The sequence below is a fragment of the Taudactylus pleione genome, unplaced genomic scaffold (genome assembly GCF_031769625.1).
Source record: "Taudactylus pleione unplaced genomic scaffold, aTauple2 ptg000039l, whole genome shotgun sequence".
Lineage (NCBI taxonomy): Eukaryota > Metazoa > Chordata > Amphibia > Anura > Myobatrachidae > Taudactylus > Taudactylus pleione.
This window is the reverse complement of record NW_028284441.1, coordinates 4,225,423-4,240,478: the sequence shown is the minus strand read 5'-3', so window position 1 is coordinate 4,240,478 and position 15,056 is coordinate 4,225,423.

The following is a 15,056-nucleotide window of genomic DNA, read 5'->3' as shown; positions in this document are numbered from 1 at the left end:
ATAATGAGAACCACTATGGATGAATAATTCCTAATAAACTACCTGTAGAAAAAGCATTGAATTGCTTTGAACCCCAAAAGTTGAGACCAATTAACAATGGCAGCAAGGTTCTCAGGGTCCATACAAAGACTCGTTCCTGTCACGGTTGGAGTCTGAGAGTTACCTGATTCAGGTGTTGAAGTGGATTCAGCGGAGACTAGCTTAACTGGAACCATGGTTGAGGTAAATAGCTCTATTTGCAAAAGAATTGTATAGCAGTGAGACCTGCCTTTGGTGATAAATGACAGGAACTGGAAACTTGTAACGTTGGAGTGGAACCAGTAGAAGACTTGGAGGAACCGGACCGGGACCGGCAGGAAGACTTGCTGAACTGGACAGGGTTTCAGTAGGTGATTTGGAGTAACCAGACTGGGACTGGCAGGACGATTAGCTGAATAGACTGAAGGAAAAAGTCTTCTAATAATCGCAGAGCCTGGAAGAGAAACTGTAGACTTGAAAACTAAGTGAACTGGTACAGGTATTGCTGTTAGCAGGGTTGCTGGATATACCAGGTATTGCTGTTAGTAGGGTTGCTGGATATACCAGGTAATGCTTTTAGCAGGGTTGCTGGATATACCAGGTATTGCTGTTAGCAGGGTTGTTGAATGAACTGATCTAGGAACCAGTAGGAGCAGGAGCCTGGGATACACTTGTACTCTGAAGTAGCACAAACTATACACCATGGGAAGTAACGAGATGTTCAGGCCAAGAATGCTATCAGGGGAGGATGTATATACCCTGGGTCTGGCAGAAATTGGTGGATACGGTCATGTGGTCTGGTAGTTGTACTCTGAGTGGTGGATGGTACAACATGCAGAGAGAGTAATTATCTCTGCAGTGCTGGGAGTCAGGCCTGCGATTCCAATCAAGGCTAGCAGTGTTCACAGACAGAGGAGAGCCCAGATGCACAATCACTGTGGAAAGGAGAGCACAGTCCAAATGCACACACAGAAGTTCTGCAGCCAGCATGATCAGGACAGATCTCCCAGGCGGATTACACATACAGATCCACGAGACAGCTGACAGGGGTAAGTCTCAAGGCAAAAGGAGAAAAACTATCCAGGGTCGTGACAGTTCCGGACACGATATACCCTAGGAATGATGTCTTCTTCTGCTCAAAAGAACATTTCTCCAGTTTGCAATACAGTTGGTTCTCCCAAAGCCGAGATAGGACTTCACAAACTTGTTTTCGGTGGCTTGCAAGATCTTTAGAAAATATCAAAATATCATCCAGATAAACTACAACAAACTTGTACAAAATATCTCGGAAGATGGCATTCAAGAATTGTTGGAAGACAGCTGGGGCATTACTTTACCTGAATGGTGTGACCAGACATTCGTAATGCCCATTGTGCGTGTTAAAGGACATTTCCATCTTTTGATGGTAAAATTCAATGATATCAGGATTTATTCAGGGTATTTAGGTGATAAACATTCCCACCAGATAAATCTATATTGTATTTTGTATTCTGACAAAGTCCATCCCTGTAGCCGGTGGGAAGTACACCATACCCATTTCACATAAAAAAGAGAGAGAGAGATAAATGAAGGTTACTAGCCCACCACAGCACCTACAGATGGTGAAAGGCTGATTCAGATTTGATCCTACCAATCGTTGTATATTTTTACTTTTATTTTATTAATCGTTAGTCACTTGTATACATCTGAATAAATTTTTGGCCGTATTTTATGGGGTAATGATTAAAGTATCAAGTCTTCTGGAATAACTTTAGTGCTAATAAGTACATAAGTGTTGTATAAGCTTTTATGCTATTTTTACAAACATTCTTAATTCAAAAGGAGCGCCAACTAGGTAACATTACCATTTGCATTTATTTCAGATTTTGTTGAAGGTGGTGTTCCTTCAATTTATGTTACCTAAGGCAGCACCATTGTTAATTATATGCGCTCAAAAGATTTTACTTATTTTCTTGTTGAGATCGAGTCTCTGAAATAGACAGGGAGTAAACTCTTCCTCAGTGAGGCATCTTCCCGGGTACCAGGTCAATACCAGGTCAGCGGCCTTCTTACTGAAAACATCTCGGAAAGACAGGTATGGTGCTGGTAGTGAGTCATTTGGAGGGATGGTTGAACTTAGAACTACATGAGATGGGGGTCTGATAACCGGCAAACACGCTGGATGACACGCAGAGTCCCAAGACAAGATTTATGGTTCATGCCAGTCCAAGGTGAGAACGTGCTTGCATAACCATGGAAAACCTAAAATTATCAGGAACTCGGCAGATGGGAGCATATATATGGAAATTAACTGTTTATGGAGAGCGCTGACTTGCATGGTGACCTCTAAAGTCCGGAAGCGTATAGAAGGCAAAGGGAGTTTATTCCCATCCACTCCAATGATATGGAATGGTGTCTCAAGATGAACACTTGGAATTCCTAACTCCAGGACTTTTTTTGCAGTGATAAAACTGCCATCAGCACCTTAAGGATTTTCACAGAATGTTCTAGCAGTAAGGTCACATTGATCGAAACTATGACAAAGCATTCTCTTTTGGGGTGTGTTGAAATTAACCTAATCTGACTACCCCAGAATCAGTTATTATCTCGCGTTTCCCGGTCGCTTGGTTCAAACAGAAAAGAGATGAACTGATTCTCTGCAATATTTGCACAGCCTATTTTTGAACCTCCTCTCCCTCTCCTCGGAAGGGAGGCGAGATTTCCTGACTTGCAAAGGCACCAGGTGGAACTACTGGAGCCGTAAAAGAAGGTGCAAGCTTGAAGCTGTAGCATCGGGATTGTTCATTTTCCTCTGCCCTTTCTCTATGGCGGAGGTGCACTGGAACATATAGTAATGTAAGGTCACCCAGGCAGTTCTCTGGATGCGAATTCATCTTTAATTCATTCCAAAAGTCCTTGCATGAATGCAGCGACCAGGGCATTTTAATTCCAGGCGAGCTCAGAGGCTAGTGTTTTGAACTGTACTGTGTACTGAGCCACGGACTGAGGGTCTGATTCAGAGCCGGACGCACTGACCAGAGCGCTCGCTCTGAATCAGGGCCCTCCTACCTAAAATTGGAGCGGCCTCCTGGCCGCTTGCATAGCTGTGGGTGACCACCCACAGCTTATGCGAGCGGCCAAAAAGATGGTCGCGATGGTCAAGACCATCGTGACCATCGGGCTTGCGACGAGACCCTGTGGTAGGGTCTCACTGCCGCAAGCCCAGGAGTGCTTTTGGCTCTATCAGAGCCAAAAGCACTCCCACTGACATCACTAGTGATGTCAGTGGGGCCGGCCCCAGACGGTAGGCGTTCCCATGGGAACGCCTCTGTCTGGGCAGCAACGCCCCCGGCACGCCCACCAAAGGGGGTGTGCTGTACTCACCATCGACAGCACGCCCCCTTTGGTGTGAGACCCATAGCGACAGCTTGGCTGTCGCTATGCGGGTCTCGCGCATGCGCACGATGGAGCTCCCTCCATCGTGCGCATGCGCACTAGGGCACCATCGACCCGCTTGCGAGCACTCAGCACTCTCGAGCGGGTCTGAATTAGGCCCTAAGTGCTTTGTTTCAATTGCAGGATGCCTGATGTTGCAGAGGACACTCTTCCGGGCTCATCAAGAACTTTTCAGAAGGCCACCAGGAACCTAACGCTGTTGTTGTCTAAAGGGTAATTTCTTTCCCACAGTGGGGAAGCCCAAGCTAAGGCCTGTCCAGGCAGCAGGACCACTTTAGTCCTTTCGGAGGGAAATTAGTAGCCTGAATCTCAAACTGAAATGAGCATTCGTTCTTGAATCCCCGGCAACTTTTGGGAATCCCATCAAACTTGGAGGGGTTCGGAATCCGTAATGGCGCAGAAGCTTAGGCAGCCAGAGCAGGCATTACAGACAGAGGGGCTGATGGCTCCAGAAGCAACTGAATCACACTGACTCGCTGCACAAGTGTCTGAAAACACTGCATTATCTGAGATTGGTCTTGTTCTTGGTTCATGACTCTGGCGAGGAGATGCTATAATAACTTTTGGGGACTGAGTACCAGCGGCATAAATTTTTTCGGCAAGAGTATTCTGTCACAATTATCGGGCAGATGGTGGATGCTTGCTAGTACCTTTGGGATTGCCGGAGACCTAGTACCGAGGCATGGAGTCTAACGTGCCAGTGGTTTTCACCATGGACCCTCATAAGTAGGTTTGGTACTTAGCTGCACCAGACACATAGGTCACTGCCCTCTGCCTATGTTCACTAGTACAAGTGCTGGTATACACAGGAGGGTACGTTGGAAGGTGTACAAGACGAAGTCAACAAGACGAGTCAGAACCAGACAGACAGCGCAGTACCATGGTTCAGACCAAATCAGGTCACAGGAAATAGCCACTGTCAAAACGGAATCATCAATTGCAGTACCAGGGAGGAGATGGATACAGGTCACAAGGAAAGCTGAGGTCAGGAACGGATAGCAGGAGGCACAAGAACACAAGTTTGCTGGAGTAGGTATGAGCCTATACTCTGGCATTGTTTAGTGCTCAGAGACTGCTTATATAGGGAGAAGCTACAAAATTTGTGCCAAATGTGGCCCCAGAGTGGCGCACCTTACATTTAAATTTTACATAAAGCAATGCACGCATTCCTATGGGAGCCACAGCCGCCTGTGCACTGATGCTGCTGAAGGAGGGAATAGGTGTGAGGACACGAGCAGTGGGCACCAGAGACTCCCCACCAGCTGTCTGCCGCCGGCTGGGATTCTAGCGATGCCGGACCCGGTAAGTCACAGCCAGTGTACGGAGCGCTACAACACTGTAGAGCCAATTATCTTAGTATCTTTACTGGCCAGCCGTTGCATAGATGCTTATATTAGACTGAGGGGTAGGTGGCATTTATAAAATATGAGGCTCAGTTTTGACTGAGTATCTTTATAGGTGATTACAACTGGCAGTTCCCGTAGTTCTGGTATAATGATAAAGGCTGTAGGATACTGTGCAAAGCTATTAAGTGTCAGCAGTACTGACACTCTTCTTAACACAACCTTGCAGAAATGGGGTACGATTCTATCCCTTTGTTAGCACACCCAGACTGCAATGGATTAAAGTGTACGTCATACACACTAAGGGCTCTATTTATTATCATTATTTTTACTAAAATACAGTGAAAAAGGGTGTTTTCATACCCTTTTCACATTATTTTAGTTTCACCTAAAGTTACTAAAGGGCAATTGGAGTAAAATTTTACTCCAACCCCTAATTATCCCTTATTTTTAGTAATCAGATCGCATTTCCCATAATTGTAATGGGAAATGTGATCTGCCTGGTAGTTACTAAAATTAAACTGTGAAAAAAATACAAGGGGAAGCCCTGTGATAATAACACCATCTGGAGGTGGCGTTATCCAGGGTCTCCCCTGGTTACCTGACCCCTGCTCCGCTCTAACAGGCAGAGCAGAGCCCGGAGCTGGCCCCAGTGATCAGCTGTGTGGTCTAAACAGATCACATGCTGATCACTGCTAAAAAAAAAAAAAAACTTACCTGAGTCCAGGGACCGGAGTTCGGGGCTCCGGTGATGTCCTCCCTCCGGTCAGCTGGTCTCCTATCATGCACTGAGACCCGGGCATCAGGTGGCCGGGTCCTAGTGCAGGATGGGATGTCAGCTGACCGGAGCCATGGAGGACATCACGGAAGCCCCGACCACTGCAGGTAAGTGCAATTAAGTGAGGGGGGGTTGCGGGGGGTGGCGATTGCAGGAGATTGGCTTAGCAATGGGGGCAGGGCTTAATGGCGGCCTGTCTGTGCATGCACGGGCACTTGTCACGGTATTTTCGCAAAAAATGTGCCGAGGGGATTCGCAGGGAAAGAGCTTTATCGCAAGCTCTGTCCCTGCAAGGGATTTTTTGTAAATCCCTGTGATATTGCCTGAATGCACAATGCGAATTCAGTCGGTAATATCACACTACAATCTGCATTTAAATTGCAGATTGTAGTAAATACGAGCCCTAAGGGGTATATTTACTAAAGTGAGAGTTTTTAGATCGTCTGCAAACAGCCAGTTACAAGCAGTTTACTAATGCTGATGTCATCATTATTATCATCATCATCATCATCATTGCTATTTGCACCTGCATCCTTAGTGTACTTGGTCTATGCCCCCTTCTCACCCAGTTCTGCCCATCCAGACATGACAGAATCATGAAAATCTGCATGGGTGCATATGTGAATTCACTAAAGATACATTACGCCAAGTGGCGTCGTTCTCATTCTGCATTAATCTCTGTGGTGATTGTTTTGCGGGTGATTCCACATAGGTGAAAGGTGTGTGATTGATACATTAGAACTACACGTCATGTGCACACGCATGTGAATTGCCCAAGTCAATGGTAGGAACTAATAAAATAATAAACACAAATATATGCCCTTTGTATAGTTTTACACGTGTGAGTTAAAAAGCTAAAACAAATCAAGTACTGTATACAAGTTATTCTAGCTCTGAACAACTTCACTACATAGTCCCTTTTATCTTCCCAGTTGATAATTTCACACTTGGTTGGTTCCTTAGAAAAGTATCTCAGAAACGTAGTTGCCTACAATTTAAAGAGCTAGAAGAAAGGAATTGCTTGAGTATTTATAACCGTTACACTTCAGTATACTAAGTACCTTTACTTAACAGTCATTGCTGCAGAAAATAATTTATATTTCTAATGTTATTTATACATATTTATGACCATTGATTGTCATGACCTCAGATGTTTCCCAGAGGTCAATTGAAAATATTCTTTTGTAAGAATGAAAATGTGGAAGCATTTAGTATGGTATGATTTGTATAGAGTCTTGGTTTATTGCACAAGAACAAATATTGTCTTATTTCTTTCCTGCTTGAATACAGATTAGATGGCAGCCACTCTTTCACAGTTCTACAGAGGAAAGAAGCAAGCAGAACAGAGTATTATGGTGATGCATTTTAATGTGCGCCAAGCTGTAATATAGAACATTTATACCCTACACATATACATTTCTCTTAATATCTTATAGCTGGTGTCAGGGACCCCAATACTGTAGATGTCCCCAATTTGGCCTGACTAGGTCAGAGTCAAGGACTGTATCACCCTGGCTGGTACTACACCAGCATCAGGACTGTGATCATGCAGATACCCAAGTCCTCATGTAGTGAGGGCAGAGCTAAATATAATACTTACAATGAATATTCTATCACTCTGCCTGTTATATCATACACATCTACTGCCACCACCACAGGTCCCCTAACCCTCTATCAAAATTTGTTCAGGCTCTGCGACACAAACTAGCACTCAATTAGTTGGTCTCAACATGCTTCTAGTCAGGGCCGGCAACAGAAATCTCGGGGCCCAGTTCACTTATGTCTCTGAGGGCCCCACCTTCTCACCACCACCCCCGATCCAGCACATCCCTCCCTTGCATGTATGATATGTGAAGCATGATAATGTTAACTGAAGGATATACCAGCCTTTAAATAAAGTAAAAATACACTATGACTTACCACACTGTCTCTCTGTCACTGATGATGCAGGCTGTAGTTCTTGTCTGCAGTCTCTTCCATCGTCATCTTGATGTCAGTGCTGTGGATGCCTCATGGGTAGGAGGGACTGTGTCTGCAGCCTGCCATCCTCAGTCCTCAGCCGCTCATCAAATTCCTCAAATTTAGCCTCTCATCACTATCCGCAGCCCCAAAGCTCCTCATCACCTTCCTCAGCCTCAGACTCTCATCACCTTCCTCAGCCCAAAAGCTACTCATAACCTTCCTCAGCCTCAGACCCTCATCACCATCCTCAGACCTCAGCACCTTCATCAGACCACCATCACCTTCCTTAGCCCCCAACATCCTTCACCTTCCCCAGCCCTTAGTCCCATGACTCCCATCACCTTCCCCAGCTCTTAGTCCCATGACTCCTATCACCTTCCCCAGCCCTTAGTCCCATGACTCCTATCACCTTCCCCAGCCCTTAGTCCCATGACTTCTATCAACTTCCCCAGCCCTTGGTTCCATGACTCCCATCACCATCACCTTCCCCAGCCCTTAGTTCCATGACTACTATCACCTTCCCCAGCCCTTAGTCACATGACTCCCATCACCTTCCCCAGCCCTTAGTCCCATGACTCCCATCACCTTCCCCAGCCATCAGCCCCTTTTACCTTCTTCAGCCCCCAACCGCCATCACTTTCTTCAGCCCTAAACCCCTGCCCCATTCCCCTCTCCACCGCAGCCTACCTGAAAGGCGGGGACGATGTGCGGTGGCATGACCTATGACATCACACCGCCTCGTTGCTGAAGGATATGTCCAGCCTGGGACACATCTGAACCACATGATAGAGCCCAGCGCTGCCCGGGCCAGACTACAAGAAAACTGGGCAGCAGGTACAGGTACCTGCGGCCGCAGAGCCACGGCTGGAGCTACCTTCCGTCCGTGGCCTGCTTTGAACCTGTCTGGATATTCCCCCCCTGTCGTCGGGCCTGCTTCTAGCAATAAATAATAGTTACAGCATAACCTTAGCAATCTAATAGCTTAGCTTAAGTGTAGAGTCTGGAGTATACATGAAAAAAGACTAATAAAGCAATACTTTACTCACAAAAGGAAGTACAATGTTTAGTTACACTCTGCTTATTCTGTGATGAGGCAAAGGAGGAAAATGCAAGTGACAGGCAGAGGCATTTAAGGGGTGGTGCCGGGGAGGTGTCGATGTTCCCGGAAATGGGGGCGTGTCCGCCCTATTTTCTGGGAGTGGCCAGCCAAGGATTTGCATATAGTCTCTCCCATAGTTCCGAGGACCAGCCTATCGGATGCAGGAGAGTGTTAAAGTAAGTATAAGTGTTTTTTATGTGTAAGCGGCACTACTACAGGAAGCATTACTATTGTGGGCATTACTATTGGGGGCATTTCTACAGGAGACATTACTAGTGAGGACATTACTATTGGGGCACTACTACAAGGAGCATAACTATTGGGGGCACTACTACAGGGGGCATTACTATTGGGGGCACTACTACAGGAAGCATTACTATTGTGGGCATTACTATTCAGGGCATTACTACTGGGGACATTACTATTGGAGGCACTACTACAGGGAGCATAACTATTGAGGGTACTACTAATGGGGGCACTACTGCTCCCTCCTCCCTGTCTTTCCCATCTGTATCATGCCTGTCTGTCTGCCCCTCCCCTTTAAAATGTAAGCTCCTACAAGCAGGGCCCTCTACCCTCTTGTGCTTCTCCTTACTTTAATTTTTTTAATCTACTTCTTACTCCCCACCAGGGCACCTAACACTGGGTTGCTTATGCTCTGTTGCTTATTTGGGTGTTATGGTCACCAATGTATCAATGTATATTATCCATGTCCTTATCCTGCATTGTATTGTACTGTAAGACACTTTTTTGGTTATGTACTTTGTTAGGTGCTGTGGAACCCTTGTGGTGCCATATAAATAAATAATAATAATAATACTACAGGAAGCATTACTATTGTGGACATTACTATTGGGGGCACTACTACAAGGGGCTTTACTATTGAGGGCACTACTACACGGAGCATTACTACTGGGGGCACTACCATTGGGGTCATTACTACAGGGGGCATTATTATTGGGGGCAGCGTGCACTATGGAAGAGACGTCATTATGTTTCTCCAATATTTCCATTGAGCAGCCTGTCGGATGACTACGGACGCAGGAGACGGGCTTTAGGTAAGTATACGTTTTTTTTTGTGTAATCGGCACTACTACAGGGGGCATTACAATTGGGGGCACTACTACAGGAGGCATTACTATTGGGGCACTACTACAGTGAGCATTACTACTGTGGGCACTACTACAGGGGGCATTACTGTTGGGGGCACTACTACAGTTGGTATTACTATTGGAACTCACTTGATCACCACCCATTTCATGGATAGTGTGCTCAGCCAATAGGTGAATTAATCTGTACGCACTAGCGTGTGTAAATGTCTGAACCAGCGCAAACAGAGAAGCCGATTTCTTTGTCTTGATCCAGTGCAGTATGCTGAAATCCACGAGATCCGTGTACATTGTGTGCAACCCAGAGTCAGGCTTTCCATTAAATATAACCCTTTTAGCATCATAATGCCACCATGTACTGTATAGCACCACTTAGTCCCCATCATGCCTCCATATAGCACCACCATGTTTAATCTGGGTTAGGTATGAAATCCCGGCTGTCGGGATGCCGCTGGTCAGAATACCGACAGCGGCATCCTGATAGCCAGAATCCCGACACCCATAGAGAACAGCGGTGAGTATTTTTCTAACCACTACCCTAACCCTCCCTCCCCGGTGCCTAACCCTGACCTTCCCCCCTAGTGCCTAAACCTAACTTCCCCCTCCCCACACCCTAAACCTAACACCCCCTACCCCGATGCCCAAACCTAACCTCACCCTAGTGCCTAAACCTATCCTCCCCCTCCCTGCACCCTAATCCTAACACTCCCTCCCCGGTGCCTAACCCTAACCCTACCCCTAATTCCTAACCCTAACCCCGCTACCTAACCTCCCCCTAATACCCTGATACTAACCTTCGGGATGCCGGCGGTCAGGATACTGGTGCCGGGTACCCAACCTGTGTGGATTTTTCCGCGCCGGTATTCAGACAGTCGGCATCCCACATGTCGGGATGCTGACTACATCCCGTTTAATCTAGCTTCCATCTTGCATCCTTGAATCCCCCAATTAGTCTCTATATAGATTTGTGCCCAGAATATCCATCCCTATATCCTCCTGCAGATGCTATTGCTGCTCTTTGCTAAATTGAGTCCACTAGGCTGTACAACCTTAGCGCTAATAACACAGCCCTACAGTCTACTTCCTGTTTCATTCAGTGTCTGTCTGTGCTTTCTGCATGGTGAGCAGAGTTTATCGTGTGGGCTGTGGGGTGCTGACCAAGCCACATAGCACCAAACTACGAACCTGGGGCTCGATTCAGACCCGCTCGCTAGATGCATTCGCATGCAGCCGTCAGCTGCCAAAGCATGCAATTCCGGCTATCACACGGCAAGACATTAGCACGCCCACTATGTCTTGGCGTGCGATCGCAGTGTGTGTATAATGACGCCCACCAGCCTGTCATAAGACGCCCACTTTCCCTTTGTAATACACGTCATCTCCAGGAAGTGTATCCAACAATCGGTAACATCGAGTAACATCGGACCCATACGCAGCACTTGTGGCTGGCCATACCCTACCGCAAGCACTGCGAAGGCTTCAGTGTGTAATACAGCCATGTGACGTGTATTATGACGCTGCATCTTAATTATGCACGCCTCTGAAATGGCGTTCAGACGCACAGACACGCCTGTGTTTGCACCACCACACCCCCCGTTTCCATCGACCAACCTCAAACGGCTCGTCCTGCCACTCATTCTAGTGAGGCGTCTATGTACAGCATGCGAACGCTTCCTGATCGCATGGACAAGTCCACGCACTACGTCTTATACGCATGCGCACATTGCAAACATCGGCAAGCTACGTGCGAACGCAGCCTAGCGAGCGGGCCCCTGAATCATTACGCATCGAAACTGCAACATCTTATGCAGATTGGCTGGTGCGTAGTGTGCATGCGTATGCATCGCAGTGCGTGTGTGCGTGAGTTGGCACTGCGATCACCTACACAGATACAAAGCCATCGCAGATCAAGGGACGGACATCAGCGTTTGGGGGTGGTGACGGGGGAGTGGTTGGAAAAAAGCAGGCGTGGCTGTCCGTTTGAACACTGTTGCATAGGCGTGTGTAAATTAGCCACTGTGACGGTATACGCAGCTTGAGTACTCACTGCGTGCGACGAGGTCAGACCTGTTGTAATTGTGCGTGAGGGGCCGATGTTACTTGATGTTCCCGATGTATACGCAGGACTGCGAGGTATTACGGATGTGAGATAGCGGTAGCGGGCGTCTCTATGCTGGCTGTGTGACGACTTTGCGATTGCATTCATCAGCATATTTTCGCAGCAGATCTGTGTGCGCAATTGCAGCCGCGATCGCAATAGTGATTCGTAGTGAATCAGGCCCAATGTGTTATAGGAGTTTTAGTAGTTATATCAGTGAACTTTTTGCATTTTTGACGCAGCATTGTTATAAAACATCCCATTAAAACAAAACAAGCGTAAAATATATATAAAATGAATATAATAAATGAATGCCTAACACATAATTAATTACCAGACAAAATATACTTTCCCTTTTATTGTATTAATCCACTGGGAAATAAAAACTCTCCCAATGAAATTAAAATAAAGAATTTAAAGCAACAAGAATTAGTCTATGCTAATTCATAGGAACCCAGCTATGGCAATTAATTTGTGTTACTAGTTACAAGTCAGATTCCTCGCCCTCTCTGAGATTCATGGGCAATACATTAGTCACCTGGAAGATATTGGTGTTCTCTCTGTTGGCCTCTTTACCATCTAGGCTTATGCTCTGTATCCACCATTGACAGTCACAATGTGATTTTTCTATCTCACCTTCTCCCCTTTAGGTTATAACCCCAGCAATCTGGCTCTGGAGAAGCTGATCTTCCTCACCCCAGTGTCTCTAAATACCAGTGTCTCTAAATACAAGTCGTTCTGACTAATTCAGAGAACTGCACTCTCTAACCCTGTGAACTCTATTCCACTGTGCAATTCCAGTCCAGCCTCCAAGCTCATCAAGCTGCCTGGCAGTCAGTTCTCCTAAACATGATTAGACTATTGATGACACGGTTTAGTCCTATACTACCTTCCACTAAGCAGTCTGGTGTATAATGTAAAGATCAATATTAAAAACAAAGAGAAATCCTGGCAGGCTTTGAAATTAGCAGAACATGACAAAGAGCCCAGCATGGAAAAAAAAACATGATAGGACAACATTACTACATTTTCAAATAAATTGAAGCACATTTGCAAATAGAATGTGGGATAATTAGATAAACAATGTCAATTGCAATTTCTTAATCTGGAAGAGAGATCCATTAATTGTGTTTTCTATAAACACCTGGTTTGGTTTTTACTTTGAAAACCACAGATGTTTGACGGTTTTTACTTCAGTATTTAAAGCAGCAAAAATATTAAATGTAAAACCAGGCATATTTGGAATTAACTAGTATTGCCGCTTTAAATTTCTCCAGCAAATAAAACGTCCGTTTTCAAAAACGTCTCTTGATAAATAAACACCTGGGTGCATCACTACTGTGCAGGGAAATCTGTCATTGGTTATTTAAAGACAAAAACCTACTACTCCACCACCACTTTAGGACAATTCACTATCTAGAATACCTAACTAATGACCTAATTGTTATCGATATTCAATTGTTCCATAGCATTTTTAAACAATTAATGTACGTCAGCTGCAATTATAATGCACACCCGTGAGACCTCATATGCCTAAGTCCACCTTACGGTAGTGACATTGGGTCGTGTCATGACACCCTTAACATATACTTGCCTATAGCAATGCCATGCCCCCCTGCTGTAACTTGGCTGACCCCTCCCGGTGGAGCTGTTGGTAAGCATGCCTTAACGCCACGTTATGGGAACACTGGCACAAGTCATGTCAGCAAGCTGACTGAGATAATACAACATAGAGTAACCCATAAATAGACATAAAGCAAAAGTGACAAAAACATTTTAATGAAAGCAAGGTGAACTACAATATGCAATGCCAAATATACATATTATTAATATTTGCTCATATAGCGCTAGCATATTCTGCTGAATTTTACAATTGAGACATATGAAATGTTCGGCTATCAAAAAACACATACAGTACAGTACAATTGTTATTTCACCGTGAGGATATTCATAATATATTATACTGGGTGGGCACCATTCCTATAAAACCCACAAACACACATGTCCTGTACGCACATAGGAACACTCCCATTCCTTCTCCTGGCTGAATATAAGTAAGACCAGACACAATTTAATGCTATTTTTCAGCACTGTAGTTTAAGATAATATGGATTTCAAACGTCTGTTTTTATCTGTTGGTGGAAATTAAATGTAAATGAAATTCAAGGGGATTCATTTTGCTTTACTACAATGAATGCATTATTTTACTTGCACTGTTTCTTACAGCTATTGCTGTCTACTGAGTGTTGGCCGTCAACCAACATTCTGTGATCTGTATGTAATCCAAAGCACCTCGCAGCAATGCCGGGAGCCCAGATTTATTCCACAGAAAGCAACCTGACATAATATTACATGCATATATATAAACTGCTTGTGGAACACATACTGTCATTTATTGATCATGATATATACTTTTAAGTATTGTTACTTCCAATTTGTTACAGTCTCAGTAGTTTACAATGAAAGAAATAGAAAATTCCTCTAGAATATTATGGGAAAGGCAAAGGGTAAGTAAGGTGAACACATGTTCCAATAAACTTATACAGTTGCTAAGAATTTCCTCCTTGCTTGCCGCACTGAGCAATATGCATTTGAGAACATTTTATTAATTAACCACTTGCCTGATGTGGTTGTATCGTTTGCAACCACGCCAGGCTGTGCGTTACCGGACATAGGGGTCTATTTATTAAGCAGTGTTAGGAGACAGAGTGAAAAGTGATAAGAAAGTGATAAGGTGCCAGCCAATCAGCTCCCAACTGTCATCTCACAGGCTGTTTTTGAAAAATGTCAGTTGGGAGCTGATTGGTTGGCACCTTATCACTATCTTATCACTTTTCACTCTGTCTCCTAACACTGCTTAGTAAATAGACCCGATAGTCACAAACAATGCGACCAGTCACAAAAACACACTGGGTGGCTGCCGGAAGATAATCTTCCAGCAGCCGCCAAGGGCAGAGGGATCTCCCGGCCCCTCTGCATCCCTGCACCGTCCACCAGTGTCTGCCGTGCTGCTGATCACTTCTTATCGGGCAGCACAGCAGGACCCCCCACCCAGCGGCTACAGAGAGGAGCATCCACCGGGGAAATGTAAATGCCTGGCGGCTGCTCTCTGGGCCTGGTTCAGGGCCGCTCGCTCTGACAGAGCGCTCGCTCTGAATCTGTGCCGAGCTTTTTATTTTTTGGAGAGGCCTCTAGGCCGCTCGCATAGCTGTGG